This window comes from Triturus cristatus, chromosome 6, assembly GCF_964204655.1.
Source record: "Triturus cristatus chromosome 6, aTriCri1.1, whole genome shotgun sequence".
NCBI classification, from domain to species: Eukaryota; Metazoa; Chordata; class Amphibia; order Caudata; family Salamandridae; genus Triturus; species Triturus cristatus.
Window position 1 is genome coordinate 1,488,556,761 of NC_140589.1, and position 18,219 is coordinate 1,488,574,979.

The window sequence follows — 18,219 nt, forward strand, 5'->3', positions numbered from 1 at the left end:
CTGGTCCCTTCATGGGATGATCTCTGATGCCCTGGTCCCTTCATGGGATGATCTCTGATGCCCTGGTCCCTTCATGGGATGATCTCTGATGCCCTGGTCCCTTCATGGGATGATCTCTGATGCCCTGGTCCCTTCATGGGATGATCTCTGATGCCCTGGTCCCTTCATGGGATGATCTCTGATGCCCTGGTCCCTTCATGGGATGATCTCTGATGCCCTGGTCCCTTCATGGGATGATCTCCGATGCCCTGGTCCCTTCATGGGATGATCTCTGATGCACTGGTCCCTTCATGGAATGATGTCTGATGTACTGGTCACTTCATGGGATGATCTTGCATACCTCTAATCATAGTGCTGTGATGCACTGGTCCCTTCATGGGATGATCTCTGATGCACTGGTCCCTTCATGGGATGATCTTTGATGCACTGGTCCCTTCATGGGATGATCTCTGCACTGGTCCCTTCATGGGATGATCTTGAATACCTCTAATCATAGTGCTGTGATGCCCTGGTCCCTTCCTGGGATGATCTCTGATGCCCTGGTCCCTTCCTGGGATGATCTCTGATGCCCTGGTCCCTTCATGGGATGATGTCTGATGCCCTGGTCCCTTCATGGGATGATGTCTGATGCACTGGTCCCTTCATGGGCTGATCTTGCATACCTCTAATGTAAGTGCTGTGGTGTACTGGTCCCTTCATGGGATGATCTCTGATGCACTGGTCCCTTCATGGGATGATCTTGCATACCTCTAATCATAGTGCTGTGATGCACTGGTCCCTTCATGGGATGATCTCTGATGCACTGGTCCCTTCATGGGATGATCTTTGATGCACTGGTCCCTTCATGGGATGATCTCTGCACTGGTCCCTTCATGGGATGATCTTGCATACCTCTAATCATAGTGCTCTGATGCTCTGGTCCCTTCATGGGATGATGTCTGATGCACTGGTACCTTCATGGGATGATGTCTGATGCACTGGTCCCTTCATGGGATGATCTTGCATACCTCTAATCATAGCGCTGTGATGCACTGGTCCCTTCATGGGATGATGTCTGATGCACTGGTCCCTTCATGGGATGATGTCTGATGCACTGGTCCCTTCATGGGATGATGTCTGATGCACTGGTCCCTTCATGGGATGATGTCTGATGCACTGGTCCCTTCATGGGATGATGTCTGATGCACTGGTCCCTTCATGGGATGATCTCTGATGCACTGGTCCCTTCATGGGATGATGTCTGATGCACTGGTCCCTTCATGGGATGATGTCTGATGCACTGGTCCCTTCATGGGATGATCTTGCATACCTCTAATCATAGTGCTGTGATGCCCTGGTCCCTTCATTGGATGATCTCCGATGCCCTGGTCCCTTCATTGGATGATCTCCGATGCCCTGGTCCCTTCATGGGATGATCTCCGATGCCCTGGTCCCTTCTTGGGATGATCTCTGATGCCCTGGTCCCTTCTTGGGATGATCTCTGATGCCCTGGTCCCTTCATGGGATGATCTTGCATACCTCTAATCATAGTGCTCTGATGCACTGGTCCCTTCATGGGATGATCTTTGATGCACTGGTCCCTTCATGGGATGATCTTGCATACCTCTAATCATAGTGCTCTGATGCTCTGGCCCCTTCATGGGATGATCTCTGATGCCCTGGCCCCTTCATGGGATGATCTCTGATGCCCTGGCCCCTTCATGGGATGATCTCTGATGCCCTGGTCCCTTCATGGGATGATCTCTGATGCCCTGGTCCCTTCATGGGATGATCTCTGATGCCCTGGTCCCTTCATGGGATGATCTTGCATACCTCTAATCATAGTGCTGTGATGCCCTGGTCCCTTCATGGGATGATCTCTGATGCGCTGGTCCCTTCATGGGATGATCTCTGATGCCCTGGTCCCTTCATGGGATAATCTCTGATGCCCTGGTCCCTTCATGGGATGATCTCTGATGCCCTGGTCCCTTCATGGGATGATCTCTGATGCCCTGGTCCCTTCATGGGATGATATCTGATGCACTGGTCTCTTCATGGGATGATCTTGCATACCTCTAATCATAGTGCTGTGATGCCCTGGTCCCTTCATGGGATGATCTCTGATGCACTGGTCCCTTCATGGGATGATCGTTGATGCACTGGTCCCTTCATGGGATGATCTCTGCACTGGTCCCTTCATGGGATGATCTTGCATACCTCTAATCATAGTGCTCTGATGCACTGGTCCCTTCATGGGATGATCTCTGATGCACTGGTCCCTTCATGGGATGATCTCTGATGCACTGGTCCCTTCATGGGATGATCTCTGACGCACTGGTCCCTTCATGGGATGATCTCTGACGCACTGGTCCCTTCAAGGGATGATCTCTGACGCACTGGTCCCTTCAAGGGATGATCTCTGATGCACTGGTCCCTTCATGGGATGATCTCTGATGCACTGGTCCCTTCATGGGATGATCTCTGATGCACTGGTCCCTTCATGGGATGATCTCTGATGCACTGGTCCCTTCATGGGATGATCTCTGATGCACTGGTCCCTTCATGGGATGATCTCTGATGCACTGGTCCCTTCATGGGATGATCTCTGATGCACTGGTCCCTTCATGGGATGATCTCTGATGCACTGGTCCCTTCATGGGATGATCTCTGATGCACTGGTCCCTTCATGGGATGATCTTTGATGCACTGGTCGCTTCATGGGATGATCTCTGCACTGGTCCCTTCATGGGATGATCTTGCATACCTCTAATCATAGTGCTGTGATGCCCTGGTCCCTTCATGGGATGATCGCTGATGCACTGGTCCCTTCATGGGATGATCGCTGATGCACTGGTCCCTTCATGGGATGATCGCTGATGCACTGGTCCCTTCATGGGATGATCGCTGATGCACTGGTCCCTTCATGGGATGATCGCTGATGCACTGGTCCCTTCATGGGATGATCTTGCATACCTCTAATCATAGTGCTGTGATGCCCTGGTCCCTTCATGGGATTATGTCTGATGCCCTGGTCCCTTCATGGGATGATGTCTGATGCCCTGGTCCCTTCATGGGATGATGTCTGATGCCCTGGTCCCTTCATGGGATGATGTCTGATGCCCTGGTCCCTTCATGGGATGATTTCTGATGCCCTGGTCCCTTCATGGGATGATCTCTGATGCACTGGTCCCTTCATGGGATGATCGCTGATGCATTGGTCCCTTCATGGGATGATCTTGCATACCTCTAATCATAGTGCTGTGATGCACTGGTCCCTTCATGGGATGATCTCTGATGCACTGGTCCCTTCATGGGATGATCTCTGATGCACTGGTCCCTTCATGGGATGATCTCTGATGCACTGGTCCCTTCATGGGATGATCTCTGATGCACTGGTCCCTTCATGGGATGATCTCTGATGCACTGGTCCCTTCATGGGATGATCTTTGATGCACTGGTCCCTTCATGGGATGATCTCTGCACTGGTCCCTTCATGGGATGATATTGCATACCTCTAATCATAGTGCTGTGATGCCCTGGACCCTTCATGGGATGATCGCTGATGCACTGGTCCCTTCATGGGATGATCGCTGATGCACTGGTCCCTTCATGGGATGATCGCTGATGCACTGGTCCCTTCATGGGATGATCGCTGATGCACTGGTCCCTTCATGGGATGATCGCTGATGCACTGGTCCCTTCATGGGATGATCGCTGATGCCCTGGTCCCTTCATGGGATGATCGCTGATGCCCTGGTCCCTTCATGGGATGATCTCTGATGCCCTGGTCCCTTCATGGGATGATCTCTGATGCCCTGGTCCCTTCATGGGATGATCGCTGATGCACTGGTCCCTTCATGGGATGATCGCTGATGCACTGGTCCCTTCATGGGATGATAGCTGATGCACTGGTCCCTTCATGGGATGATCTTGCATACCTCTAATCGTAGTGCTGTGATGCCCTGGTCCCTTCATGGGATGATGTCTGATGCCCTGGTCCCTTCATGGGATGATCTCTGATGCCCTGGTCCCTTCGTGGGCTGATCTCTGATGCCCTGGTCCCTTCGTGGGCTGATCTCTGATGCCCTGGTCCCTTCGTGGGCTGATCTCTGATGCCCTGGTCCCTTCATGGGCTGATCTCTGATACCCTGGTCCCTTCATGGGCTGATCTCTGATGCCCTGGTCCCTTCATGGGCTGATCTCTGATGCCCTGGTCCCTTCATGGGCTGATCTCTGATGCCCTGGTCCCTTCATGGGCTGATCTCTGATGCCCTGGTCCCTTCATGGGCTGATCTCTGATGCCCTGGTCCCTTCATGGGATGATCTCTGATGCCCTGGTCCCTTCATGGGATGATCTCTGATGCCCTGGTCCCTTCATGGGATGATCTCTGATGCCCTGGTCCCTTCCTGGGATGATCTCCGATGCCCTGGTCCCTTCCTGGGATGATCTCCGATGCCCTGGTCCCTTCCTGGGATGATCTCCGATGCCCTGGTCCCTTCCTGGGATGATCTCCGATGCCCTGGTCCCTTCCTGGGATGATCTCCGATGCCCTGGTCCCTTCCTGGGATGATCTCCGATGCCCTGGTCCCTTCCTGGGATGATCTCCGATGCCCTGGTCCCTTCCTGGGATGATCTCCGATGCCCTGGTCCCTTCATGGGATGATCTCCGATGCCCTGGTCCCTTCATGGGATGATCTCCGATGCCCTGGTCCCTTCATGGGATGATCTCCGATGCCCTGGTCCCTTCATGGGATGATCTCCGATGCCCTGGTCCCTTCATGGGATGATCTCCGATGCCCTGGTCCCTTCATGGGATGATCTCCGATGCCCTGGTCCCTTCATGGGATGATCTCCGATGCCCTGGTCCCTTCATGGGATGATCTCCGATGCCCTGGTCCCTTCATGGGATGATGTCTGATGCACTGGTCCCTTCATGGGATGATCTTGCATACCTCTAATCATAGTGCTGTGATGCACTGGTCCCTTCATGGGATGATCTCTGATGCACTGGTCCCTTCATGGGATGATCTCTGATGCACTGGTCCCTTCATGGGATGATCTCTGATGCACTGGTCCCTTTATGGGATGATCTTGCATACCTCTAATCATAGTGCTGTGATGCCCTGGTCCCTTCATGGGATGATCTCTGATGCACTGGTCCCTTCAAGGGATGATCTCTGATGCACTGGTCCCTTCAAGGGATGATCTCTGATGCACTGGTCCCTTCATGGGATGATGGTTGATGCACTGGTCCCTTCATGGGATGATGGTTGATGCACTGGTCCCTTCATGGGATGATCTCTGATGCACTGGTCCCTTCATGGGATGATCTCTGATGCACTGGTCCCTTCATGGGATGATCTCTGATGCACTGGTTCCTTCATGGGATGATCTCTGATGCACTGGTTCCTTCATGGGATGATCTCTGATGCACTGGTTCCTTCATGGGATGATATCTGATGCACTGGTCCCTTCATGGGATGATCTCTGCACTGGTCCCTTCATGGGATGATCTTGCATACCTCTAATCATAGTGCTGTGATGCCCTGGTCCCTTCATGGGATGATCTCTGATGCCCTGGTCCCTTCATGGGATGATCTGATGCCCTGGTCCCTTCATGGGATGATCTGATGCCCTGGTCCCTTCATGGGATGATCTGATGCCCTGGTCCCTTCATGGGATGATCTGATGCCCTGGTCCCTTCATGGGATGATCTGATGCCCTGGTCCCTTCATGGGATGATCTGATGCCCTGGTCCCTTCATGGGATGATCTGATGCCCTGGTCCCTTCATGGGATGATCTGATGCCCTGGTCCCTTCATGGGATGATCTCTGATGCCCTGGTCCCTTCATGGGATGATCTCTGATGCCCTAGTCCCTTCATGGGATGATCTCTGATGCCCTGGTCCCTTCATGGGATGATCTCTGATGCCCTGGTCCCTTCATGGGATGATCTTGCATACCTCTAATCATAGTGCTGTGATGCCCTGGTCCCTTCATGGGATGATCTCTGATGCCCTGGTCCCTTCATGGGATGATCTCTGATGCCCTGGTCCCTTCATGGGATGATCTCTGATGCCCTGGTCCCTTTATGGGATGATCTGATGCACTGGTCCCTTCATGGGATGATTTCTGATGCACTGGTCCCTTCATGAGATGTCTGATGCACTGGTCCCTTCATGGGATGATCTTGCATACCTCGAATCATAGTGCTGTGATGCCCTGGTCCCTTCATGGGATGATTTCTGATGCCCTGGTCCCTTCATGGGATGGTTACTGATGCCCTGGTCCCTTCATGGGATGATTACTGATGCCCTGGTCCCTTCATGGGATGATTTCTGATGCCCTGGTCCCTTCATGGGATGATTTCTGATGCCCTGGTCCCTTCATGGGATGATTTCTGATGCCCTGGTCCCTTCATGGGATGATTTCTGATGCCCTGGTCCCTTCATGGGATGATTTCTGATGCCCTGGTCCCTTCATGGGATGATCTTTGATGCCCTGGTCCCTTCATGGGATGATCTCTGATGCCCTGGTCCCCTCATGGGATGATCTCTGATGCACTGGTCCCTTCATGGGATGATCTCTGATGCACTGGTCCCTTCATGGGATGATCTCTGATGCACTGGTCCCTTCATGGGATGATCTCTGATGCACTGGTCCCTTCATGGGATGATCTTGCATACCTCTAATCATAGTGCTGAGATGCCCTGGTCCCTTCATGGGATGATGTCTGATGCTCTGGTCCCTTCATGGGATGATGTCTGATGCTCTGGTCCCTTCATGGGATGATGTCTGATGCTCTGGTCCCTTCATGGGACGATGTCTGATGCTCTGGTCCCTTCATGGGACGATGTCTGATGCACTGGTCCCTTCATGGGATGATCTCTGATGCCCTGGTCCCTTCATGGGATGATCTCTGATGCACTGGTCCCTTCATGGGATGATCTCTGATGCACTGGTCCCTTCATGGGATGATGTCTGATCCCTTCATGGGATGATCGTTGATGCTCTGGTCCCTTCATGGGATGGTCTCTGATGCACTGGTCCCTTCATGGGATGATCTCTGATGCACTGGTCCCTTCATGGGATGATCTCTGATGCACTGGTCCCTTCATGGGATGATCTCTGATGCACTGGTCCCTTCATGGGATGATCTCTGATGCACTGGTCCCTTCATGGGATGATCACTGATCCCTTCATGGGATGATCGTTGATGCTCTGGTCCCTTCATGGGATGATCTCTGATGCACTGGTCCCTTCATGGGATGATCTCTGATGCACTGGTCCCTTCATGGGATGATCTTGCATACATCTAATCATAGTGCTGTGATGCCCTGGTCCCTTCATGGGATGATGTCTGATGCCCTGGTCCCTTCATGGGATGATGTCTGATGCCCTGGTCCCTTCATGGGATGATGTCTGATGCCCTGGTCCCTTCATGGGATGATGTCTGATGCCCTGGTCCCTTCATGGGATGATGTCTGATGCCCTGGTCCCTTCATGGGATGATGTCTGATGCCCTGGTCCCTTCATGGGATGATCGCTGATGCCCTGGTCCCGTCATGGGATGATCGCTGATGCCCTGGTCCCTACATCCCAGCCCTGGTCCCTTCATCCCAGCCCTGGTCCCTTCATGGGATGATCTCTGATGCGGTGGTCCCTTCATGGGATGATCTCTGATGCACTGGTCCCTTCATGGGCTGATCTTGCATACCTCTAATCATAGTGCTGTGATGCCCTGGTCCCTTCATGGGATGATCTCTGATGCCCTGGTCCCTTCATGGGATGATCTCCGATGCCCTGGTCCCTTCATGGGATGATCTCTGATGCCCTGGTCCCTTCATGGGATAATCTCTGATGCCCTGGTCCCTTCATGGGATGATCTCTGATGTCCTGGTCCCTTCATGGGATGATCTCTGATGTCCTGGTCCCTTCATGGGATGATTTTGCATACCTCTAATCATAGTGCTGTGATGCCCTGGTCCCTTCATGGGATGATCTCTGATCCCTTCATGGGATGATCTTTGATGCTCTGGTCCCTTCATGGGATGATCTCTGATGCACTGGTCCCTTCATGGGATGATCTCTGATGCACTGGTCCCTTCATGGGATGATCTCTGATGCACTGGTCCCTTCATGGGATGATCTCCGATGCCCTGGTCCCTTCATGGGATGATCTCCGATGCCCTGGTCCCTTCATGGGATGATGTCTGATGCCCTGGTCCCTTCATGGGATGATGTCTGATGCCCTGGTCCCTTCATGGGATGATCTCTGATGCCCTGGTCCCTTCATGGGATATCTGATGCCCTGGTCCCTTTATGGGATGATGCCTAATGTACTGGTCCCTTCATGGGATGATCTTGCATACCTCTAATCATAATGCTGTGATGCACTGGTCCCTTCATGGGATGATCTCTGATGCACTGGTTCCTTCATGGGATGATCTTGCATACCTCTTATCATAGTGCTCTGATGCACTGGTCCCTTCATGGGATGATCTTGCATACCTCTAATCATAGTGCTGTGGTGCACTGGTCCCTTCATGGGATCTCTGATGCCCTGGTCCCTTCATGGGATGATCTCTGATGCACTGGTCCCTTCATGGGATGATCTCTGATGCACTGGTCCCTTCATGGGATTATCTCTGGTCCCTTCATGGGATGATCTTTGATGCACTGGTCCCTTCATGGGATGATCTCTGATGCCCTGGTCCCTTCATGGGATGATGTCTGATGCCCTGGTCCCTTCATGGGATGATGTCTGATGCCCTGGTCCCTTCATGGGATGATGTCTGATGCCCTGGTCCCTTCATGGGATGATGTCTGATGCCCTGGTCCCTTCATGGGATGATGTCTGATGCCCTGGTCCCTTCATGGGATGATGTCTGATGCCCTGGTCCCTTCATGGGATGATGTCTGATGCCCTGGTCCCTTCATGGGATGATGTCTGATGCCCTGGTCCCTTCATGGGATGATGTCTGATGCCCTGGTCCCTTCATGGGATGATGTCTGATGCCCTGGTCCCTTCATGGGATGATGTCTGATGCCCTGGTCCCTTCATGGGATGATGTCTGATGCCCTGGTCCCTTCATGGGATGATGTCTGATGCCCTGGTCCCTTCATGGGATGATGTCTGATGCCCTGGTCCCTTCATGGGATGATGTCTGATGCCCTGGTCCCTTCATGGGATGATGTCTGATGCCCTGGTCCCTTCATGGGATGATGTCTGATGCCCTGGTCCCTTCATGGGATGATGTCTGATGCCCTGGTCCCTTCATGGGATGATCGCTGATGCCCTGGTCCCATAATGGGATGATCGCTGATGCCCTGGTCCCGTCATGGGATGATCTCCGATGCCCTGGTCCCTTCATCCCAGCCCTGGTCCCTTCATGGGATGATGTTGCATACCTCTAATCATAGTGCTGTGGTGCCCTGGTCCCTTCATGGGATGATCTGATGCCCTGGTCCCTTCATGGGATGATCTCTGATGCGGTGGTCCCTTCATGGGATGATCTCTGATGCACTGGTCCCTTCATGGGCTGATCTTGCATACCTCTAATCATAGTGCTGTGATGCCCTGGTCCCTTCATGGGATGATCTCTGATGCCCTGGTCCCTTCATGGGATGATCTCTGATGCCCTGGTCCCTTCATGGGATAATCTCTGATGCCCTGGTCCCTTCATGGGATGATCTCTGATGCCCTGGTCCCTTCATGGGATGATCTCTGATGCCCTGGTCCCTTCATGGGATGATCTCTGATGCCCTGGTCCCTTCATGGGATGATCTCTGATGCCCTGGTCCCTTCATGGGATGATCTCTGATGCCCTGGTTCCTTCATGGGATGATCTTGCATACCTCTAATCATAGTGCTCTGATGCACTGGTCCCTTCATGGGATAATCTCTGATGCATTGGTCCCTTCATGGGATGATCTTGCATACCTCTAATCATAGTGCTCTGATGCACTGGTCCCTTCATGGGATGATCTTGCATACCTCTTATCATAGTGCTGTGGTGCACTGGTCCCTTCATGGGATGATCTCTGATGCCCTGGTCCCTTCATGGGATGATCTCTGATGCCCTGGTCCCTTCATGGGATGATCTCTGATGCCCTGGTCCCTTCATGGGATGATCTCTGATGCCCTGGTCCCTTCATGGGATGATCTCTGATGCCCTGGTCCCTTCATGGGATGATCTCTGCCCTTGTCCCTTCATGGGATGATCTCAGATGCACTGGTCTCTTCATGGGATGATCTCTGATGCACTGGTGCCTTCATGGGATGATCTTGCATACCTCTAATCATAGTGCTGTGATGCCCTGGTCCCTTCATGGGATGATGTCTGATGCACTGGTCCCTTCATGGGATGATCTTGCATACCTCTAATCATAGTGCTGTGATGCCCTGGTCCCTTCATGGGATGATGTCTGATGCACTGGTCCCTTCATGGGATGATGTCTGATGCACTGGTCCCTTCATGGGATGATGTCTGATGCCCTGGTCCCTTCATGGGATGATGTCTGATGCCCTGGTCCCTTCATGGGATGATGTCTGATGCCCTGGTCCCTTCATGGGATGATGTCTGATGCCCTGGTCCCTTCATGGGATGATGTCTGATGCCCTGGTCCCTTCATGGGATGATCTCTGATGCCCTGGTCCCTTCATGGGATGATATCTGATGCCCTGGTCCCTTCATGGGATGATGCCTAATGTACTGGTCCCTTCATGGGATGATCTTGCATACCTCTAATCATAGTGCTGTGATGCACTGTTCCCTTCATGGGATGATCTTTGATGCACTGGTCCCTTCATGGGATGATCTCTGCACTGGTCCCTTCATGCGATGATCTTGCATACCTCTAATCATAGTGCTCTGATGCTCTGGTCCCTTCATGGGATGATCTCTGATGCTCTGGTCCCTTCATGGGATGATCTCTGATGCTCTGGTCCCTTCATGGGATGATCTCTGATGCTCTGGTCCCTTCATGGGATGATCTCTGATGCACTGGTCCCTTCATGGGATGATCTCTGATGCACTGGTCCCTTCATGGGATGATCTCTGATGCACTGGTCCCTTCATTGGATGATCTCTGATGCACTGGTCCCTTCATGGGATGATCTCTGATGCACTGGTCCCTTCATGGGATGATCTTGCATACCTCTAATCGTAGTGCTGTGATGCCCTGGTCCCTTCATGGGATGATCTCTGATGCACTGGTCCCTTCATGGGATGATCTTTGATGCACTGGTCCCTTCATGGGATGATCTTTGATGCACTGGTCCCATGACATGCACTGGTCCCTTCATGGGATGATCTTTGATGCACTGGTCCCTTCATGGGATGATGCCTGATGCACTGGTCCCTTCATGGGATGATCTTGCATACCTCTAATCATAGTGCTGTGATGCACTGTTCTCTTCATGGGATGATCTCTGATGCACTAGTCCTTTCATGGGATGATCTCTGATGCACTGGTCCCTTCATGGGATGATCTCTGATGCACTGGTCCCTTCATGGGATGATCTCTGATGCACTGGTCCCTTCATGGGATGATCTCTGATGCACTGGTCCCTTCATGGGATGATCACTGATCCCTTCATGGGATGATCGTTGATGCTCTGGTCCCTTCATGGGATGATCTCTGATGCACTGGTCCCTTCATGGGATGATCTCTGATGCACTGGTCCCTTCATGGGATGATCTTGCATACATCTAATCATAGTGCTGTGATGCCCTGGTCCCGTCATGGGATGATCGCTGATGCCCTGGTCCCGTCATGGGATGATCGCTGATGCCCTGGTCCCGTCATGGGATGATCGCTGATGCCCTGGTCCCGTCATGGGATGATCGCTGATGCCCTGGTCCCGTCATGGGATGATCGCTGATGCCCTGGTCCCGTCATCCCAGCCCTGGTCCCTTCATGGGATGATGTTGCATACCTCTAATCATAGTGCTGTGGTGCCCTGGTCCCTTCATGGGATGATCTCTGATGCCCTGGTCCCTTCATGGGATGATCTCTGATGCGGTGGTCCCTTCATGGGATGATCTCTGATGCACTGGTCCCTTCATGGGCTGATCTTGCATACCTCTAATCATAGTGCTGTGATGCCCTGGTCCCTTCATGGGATGATCTCTGATGCCCTGGTCCCTTCATGGGATGATCTCTGATGCCCTGGTCCCTTCATGGGATGATCTCCGATGCCCTGGTCCCTTCATGGGATAATCTCTGATGCCCTGGTCCCTTCATGGGATGATCTCTGATGCCCTGGTCCCTTCATGGGATGATCTCTGATGCCCTGGTCCCTTCATGGGATGATCTCTGATGCCCTGGTCCCTTCATGGGATGGTCTCTGATGCCCTGGTCCCTTCATGGGATGATCTCTGATGCCCTGGTCCCTTCATGGGATGATCTCTGATGCCCTGGTCCCTTCATGGGATGATCTCTGATGCCCTGGTCCCTTCATGGGATGATCTCTGATGCCCTGGTCCCTTCATGGGATGATCTCTGATGCCCTGGTCCCTTCATGGGATGATCTCTGATGCCCTGGTCCCTTCATGGGATGATCTCTGATGCCCTGGTCCCTTCATGGGATGATCTCTGATGCACTGGTTCCTTCATGGGATGATCTCTGATGCACTGGTTCCTTCATGGGATGATCTTGCATACCTCTTATCATAGTGCTCTGATGCACTGGTCCCTTCATGGGATGATCTTGCATACCTCTAATCATAGTGCTGTGGTGCACTGGTCCCTTCATGGGATCTCTGATGCCCTGGTCCCTTCATGGGATGATCTCTGATGCCCTGGTCCCTTCATGGGATGATCTCTGCCCTTGTCCCTTCATGGGATGATCTCAGATGCACTGGTCTCTTCATGGGATGATCTCTGATGCACTGGTGCCTTCATGGGATGATCTTGCATACCTCTAATCATAGTGCAGTGATGCCCTGGTCCCTTCATGGGATGATGTCTGATGCACTGGTCCCTTCATGGGATGATGTCTGATCCCTTCATGGGATGATCTTGCATACCTCTAATCATAGTGCTGTGGTGCACTGGTCCCTTCATGGGATGATGTCTGATGCACTGGTCCCTTCATGGGATGATGTCTGATGCCCTGGTCCCTTCATGGCATGATGTCTGATGCCCTGGTCCCTTCATGGCATGATGTCTGATGCCCTGGTCCCTTCATGGCATGATGTCTGATGCCCTGGTCCCTTCATGGCATGATGTCTGATGCCCTGGTCCCTTCATGGCATGATGTCTGATGCCCTGGTCCCTTCATGGCATGATGTCTGATGCCCTGGTCCCTTCATGGGATGATGTCTGATGCCCTGGTCCCTTCATGGGATGATGTCTGATGCCCTGGTCCCTTCATGGGATGATGTCTGATGCCCTGGTCCCTTCATGGGATGATGTCTGATGCCCTGGTCCCTTCATGGGATGATGTCTGATGCCCTGGTCCCTTCATGGGATGATGTCTGATGCCCTGGTCCCTTTATGGGATGATGCCTAATGTACTGGTCCCTTCATGGGATGATCTTGCATACCTCTAATCATAATGCTGTGATGCACTGGTCCCTTCATGGGATGATCTTTGATGCACTGGTCCCTTCATGGGATGATCTTTGATGCACTGGTCCCTTCATGGGATGATCTCTGCACTGGTCCCTTCATGGGATGATCTTGCATACCTCTAATCATAGTGCTCTGATGCTCTGGTCCCTTCATGGGATGATCTCTGCACTGGTCCATTCATGGGATGATCTTGCATACCTCTAATCATAGTGCTGTGATGCACTGATCCCTTCATGGGATGATCTTGCATACCTCTAATCATAGTGCTGTGATGCCCTGGTCCCTTCATGGGATGATCTCTGATGCACTGGTTCCTTCATGGGATGATCTTGCATACTTCTAATCATAGTGCTCTGATGCACTGGTCCCTTCATGGGATAATCTCTGATGCATTGGTCCCTTCATGGGATGATCTTGCATACCTCTAATCATAGTGCTCTGATGCACTGGTCCCTTCATGGGATGATCTTGCATACCTCTAATCATAGTGCTGTGGTGCACTGGTCCCTTCATGGGATCTCTGATGCCCTGGTCCCTTCATGGGATGATCTCTGATGCCCTGGTCCCTTCATGGGATGATCTCTGCCCTTGTCCCTTCATGGGATGATCTCAGATGCACTGGTCTCTTCATGGGATGATCTCTGATGCACTGGTGCCTTCATGGGCTGATCTTGCATACCTCTAATCATAGTGCTGTGATGCCCTGGTCCCTTCATGGGATGATGTCTGATGCACTGGTCCCTTCATGGGATGATGTCTGATGCCCTGGTCCCTTCATGGGATGATGTCTGATGCCCTGGTCCCTTCATGGGATGATGTCTGATGCCCTGGTCCCTTCATGGGATGATGTCTGATGCCCTGGTCCCTTCATGGGATGATGTCTGATGCCCTGGTCCCTTCATGGGATGATGTCTGATGCCCTGGTCCCTTCATGGGATGATGTCTGATGCCCTGGTCCCTTCATGGGATGATCTCTGATGCCCTGGTCCCTTCATGGGATGATATCTGATGCCCTGGTCCCTTTATGGGATGATGCCTAATGTACTGGTCCCTTCATGGGATGATCTTGCATACCTCTAATCATAGTGCTGTGATGCACTGTTCCCTTCATGGGATGATCTTTGATGCACTGGTCCCTTCATGGGATGATCTTTGATGCACTGGTCCCTTCATGGGATGATCTCTGCACTGGTCCCTTCATGGGATGATCTTGCATACCTCTAATCATAGTGCTCTGATGCTCTGGTCCCTTCATGGGATGATCTCTGATGCACTGGTCCATTCATGGGATGATCTTGCATACCTCTAATCATAGTGCTGTGATGCACTGATCCCTTCATGGGATGATCTTGCATACCTCTAATCATAGTGCTGTGATGCCCTGGTCCCTTCATGGGATGATCTCCGATGCCCTGGTCCCTTCATGGGATGATCTCCGATGCCCTGGTCCCTTCATGGGATGATCTCCGATGCCCTGGTCCCTTCATGGGATGATCTCCGATGCCCTGGTCCCTTCATGGGATGATGTCTGTACTGGTCCCTTCATGGGATGATCTTGCATACCTCTAATCATAGTGCTGTGATGCACTGTTCCCTTCATGGGATGATCTTTGATGCACTGGTCCCTTCATGGGATGATCTCTGCACTGGTCCCTTCATGGGATGATCTTGCATACCTCTAATCATAGTGCTCTGATGCTCTGGTCCCTTCATGGGATGTCTGATGCTCTGGTCCCTTCATGGGATGATCTCTGATGCTCTGGTCCCTTCATGGGATGATCTCTGATGCACTGGTCCCTTCATGGGATGATCTCTGATGCACTGGTCCCTTCATGGGATGATCTCTGATGCACTGGTCCCTTCATTGGATGATCTCTGCACTGGTCCCTTCATGGGATGATCTCTGATGCACTGGTCCCTTCATGGGATGATCTTGCATACCTCTAATCGTAGTGCTGTGATGCCCTGGTCCCTTCATGGGATGATCTCTGATGCACTGGTCCCTTCATGGGATGATCTTTGATGCACTGGTCCCTTCATGGGATGATGCCTGATGCACTGGTCCCTTCATGGGATGATCTTGCATACCTCTAATCATAGTGCTGTGATGCACTGTTCCCTTCATGGGATGATCTCTGATGCACTAGTCCTTTCATGGGATGATCTTTGATGCACTGGTCCCTTCATGGGATGATCTCTGCACTGGTCCCTTCATGGGATGATCTTGCATACCTCTAATCATAGTGCTCTGATGCTCTGGTCCCTTCATGGGATGATGTCTGATCCCTTCATGGGATGATCTCTGATGCACTGGTCCATTCATGGGATGATCTTGCATACCTCTAATCATAGTGCTGTGATGCCCTGGTCCCTTCATGGGATGATGTCTGATGCCCTGGTCCCTTCATGGGATGATGTCTGATGCACTGGTCCCTTCATGGGATGATCTTACATACATCTAATCATAGTGCTGTGGTGCCCTGGTCCCTTCATGGGATGATCTCTGATGCCGTGGTCCCTTCATGGGATGATCTCTGATGCCGTGGTCCCTTCATGGGATGATCTCTGATGCCGTGGTCCCTTCATGGGATGATCTCTGATGCCGTGGTCCCTTCATGGGATGATCTCCCATGCCCTGGTCCCTTCATGGGATGATCTCCCATGCCCTGGTCCCTTCATGGGATGATCTCCCATGCCCTGGTCCCTTCATGGGATGATCTCCCATGCCCTGGTCCCTTCATGGGATGATCTCCCATGCCCTGGTCCCTTCATGGGATGATCTCCCATGCCCTGGTCCCTTCATGGGATGATCTCCCATGCCCTGGTCCCTTCATGGGATGATCTCCCATGCCCTGGTCCCTTCATGGGATGATCTCCCATGCCCTGGTCCCTTCATGGGATGATCTCCCATGCCCTGGTCCCTTCATGGGATGATCTCCCATGCCCTGGTCCCTTCATGGGATGATCGCTGATGCCCTGGTCCCGTCATGGGATGATCGCTGATGCCCTGGTCCCGTCATGGGATGATCGCTGATGCCCTGGTCCCGTCATGGGATGATCGCTGATGCCCTGGTCCCGTCATGGGATGATCGCTGATGCCCTGGTCCCGTCATGGGATGATGTTGCATACCTCTAATCATAGTGCTGTGGTGCCCTGGTCCCTTCATGGGATGATCTCTGATGCCCTGGTCCCTTCATGGGATGATCTCTGATGCGGTGGTCCCTTCATGGGATGATCTCTGATGCACTGGTCCCTTCATGGGCTGATCTTGCATACCTCTAATCATAGTGCTGTGATGCCCTGGTCCCTTCATGGGATGATCTCTGATGCCCTGGTCCCTTCATGGGATGATCTCTGATGCCCTGGTCCCTTCATGGGATAATCTCTGATGCCCTGGTCCCTTCATGGGATGATCTCTGATGCCCTGGTCCCTTCATGGGATGATCTCTGATGCCCTGGTCCCTTCATGGGATGATCTCTGATGCCCTGGTCCCTTCATGGGATGGTCTCTGATGCCCTGGTCCCTTCATGGGATGGTCTCTGATGCCCTGGTCCCTTCATGGGATGATCTCTGATGCCCTGGTCCCTTCATGGGATGATCTCTGATGCCCTGGTCCCTTCATGGGATGATCTGATGCCCTGGTCCCTTCATGGGATGATCTCTGATGCACTGGTCCCTTCATGGGATGATCTCTGATGCACTGGTTCCTTCATGGGATGATCTTGCATACCTCTTATCATAGTGCTCTGATGCACTGGTCCCTTCATGGGATGATCTTGCATACCTCTAATCATAGTGCTGTGGTGCACTGGTCCCTTCATGGGATCTCTGATGCCCTGGTCCCTTCATGGGATGATCTCTGATGCCCTGGTCCCTTCATGGGATGATCTCTGCCCTTGTCCCTTCATGGGATGATCTCAGATGCACTGGTCTCTTCATGGGATGATCTCTGATGCACTGGTGCCTTCATGGGATGATCTTGCATACCTCTAATCATAGTGCAGTGATGCCCTGGTCCCTTCATGGGATGATGTCTGATGCACTGGTCCCTTCATGGGATGATGTCTGATCCCTTCATGGGATGATCTTGCATACCTCTAATCATAGTGCTGTGGTGCACTGGTCCCTTCATGGGATGATGTCTGATGCACTGGTCCCTTCATGGGATGATGTCTGATGCCCTGGTCCCTTCATGGCATGATGTCTGATGCCCTGGTCCCTTCATGGGATGATGTCTGATGCCCTGGTCCCTTCATGGGATGATGTCTGATGCCCTGGTCCCTTCATGGGATGATGTCTGATGCCCTGGTCCCTTCATGGGATGATGTCTGATGCCCTGGTCCCTTCATGGGATGATGTCTGATGCCCTGGTCCCTTCATGGGATGATGTCTGATGCCCTGGTCCCTTCATGGGATGATGTCTGATGCCCTGGTCCCTTCATGGGATGATGTCTGATGCCCTGGTCCCTTCATGGGATGATGTCTGATGCCCTGGTCCCTTCATGGGATGATCTCTGATGCCCTGGTCCCTTCATGGGATGATATCTGATGCCCTGGTCCCTTTATGGGATGATGCCTAATGTACTGGTCCCTTCATGGGATGATCTTGCATACCTCTAATCATAGTGCTGTGATGCACTGGTCCCTTCATGGGAT